Source organism: Octopus bimaculoides, chromosome 1, assembly GCF_001194135.2.
Source record: "Octopus bimaculoides isolate UCB-OBI-ISO-001 chromosome 1, ASM119413v2, whole genome shotgun sequence".
Classification (NCBI taxonomy): Eukaryota; Metazoa; Mollusca; class Cephalopoda; order Octopoda; family Octopodidae; genus Octopus; species Octopus bimaculoides.
The window spans coordinates 144,443,240-144,445,077 of NC_068981.1; positions in this window are offsets into that span (position 1 = coordinate 144,443,240).

Below are 1,838 nucleotides of genomic sequence, written 5' to 3' on the forward strand. Positions count from 1 at the left end.
AACGTCGAGGGTTCCAGTTGATCCGATCAACGGAACAGCCTGCTCGTGACATTAACGTGCAAGTGGTTGAGCACTCCACAGACACGTGTACCCTTAACGTAGTTCTCGGGGATATTCAGCGTGACACAGTGTGACAAGGCTGACCCTTTGAATTACAGGCACAACAGAAACAGGAAGTAAGAGTGAGAGAAAGTTGTGGTGAAAGAGTACAGCAGGGTTCGCCACCATCTCCTGCCGGAGCCTGATGGAGCTTTAGGTGTTTTCGCTCAATAAACACACACAACACCCGGTCTGGAAATCGAAACCGCGATCGTATGACCGCGAGTCCGCTGCCCTAACCACTGGGCCATTGCGCCTCCACACATACATACATACATACATACATACACACATACACACACGCGGACTCACACATGCACATATAAAAAAGAATCCTTACATGTCTAATGAACCAATTTATTTTTATACAATTGAGAGTACCGTACTCATTTGTTCTATATTTAAAGTTCTATACATTCTTAAACTTTAAAAAACCCTTGAGGTTCCTTTGAACAATTTTTCCTTGTACTTGATGTCCATTATTTTTTTCATGACATTGAATATAAATTGCTGTTGTAGTTACAGTTATTGTTGGTGGTGGTGGTGCTGTTGCAGTTTTTCCAGTGATGCTTTCAGATCAGTTGGACAAACCTACAACATAAAAGTAGTTTTTTGGCGGTCCGTTTCCAGATTCTATCTTCTCTTTGGCGCCGCGCTGGCAGAGTTGTTAGATGGTCGGAGAAAATGCCAAACCGTATTTTTTACCTTCTGATTTCAAATTCTGCCGCGATCTACTTTGCCTTTCATTCTGTAGAGGTCGATAAAATGAAACACAAATTAAATACCGCAGTCTACAGTATTGGTGGCCAGTTTACAGTACTGGCGGCCTTGTGCCTCAATAAGAAACCATTATTGAGTGGCTCACAAGACCGACAGTAACAACATAAACAGCAATGATGACACCAGCTGCAGCAATATAACAACAACAACAACAACAACCACTGATTTTGAATTGCACAATCTCTCAGAAGGACAGAACCGAATATATTGAGGTCTTCAGGAGAGGGATAACAACATATGAGGCAAAGAATATGGGAGAGTTTGGCAAAACCGTTCTTTGGTGCTAACCAGTTGTCTTCTCTTATTCGAGGCTGACTCGTTTGATATCAGATGTCTTAAAGTCTTTCGTTTGGGCGGCGAGCTGGCAGAATTGTTCACACGCTAGACAAAATAATTAGCGGTATTTCGTCAGTCTTTACGTTCTGAGTTCAAATTCCACTTCAGTTGACTTTCCCTTTCGAGGTCGATAAAATAAGTACTAGCTGAAAACTGGGGTCGGTCAATTCGAATTAACCCCTGTCCCGAAATTGCTGACCTTGTGTCAAAATTTTATTCCAATATTTTTCTCGTTTAGGCAGCGAAATGGCAGAATCGTTAACACGCTGAGCAAGATGATTAGCGGTATTTCGACTGTCTTTATGTTCTGAGTTCAAATTGCATTGAGTTTGCATTGCCTTGCATCATTTCGGCGTGGATAAAATAAGTACCAGTTGAGCACTGGGGTCGATTTAATCGACTTGGCCCTTTGCCTTGTCTCTTGTACCAAAAGTTGAAAGCTTTATTATTATTGTTGTTGTTGTTGCTTCTATTGATGAAGGGATGAACTGACAGAACCGTTAACTACGCTGGACAAAATGATAAGCTGCATTTCTTCCGACATTAAGTTCTGTGTTTAAACTCACTCGACGTCGACTCCGCTTTTGATCTTTTTGAGGTCGAGTGAGTTTAAACAAGATCGG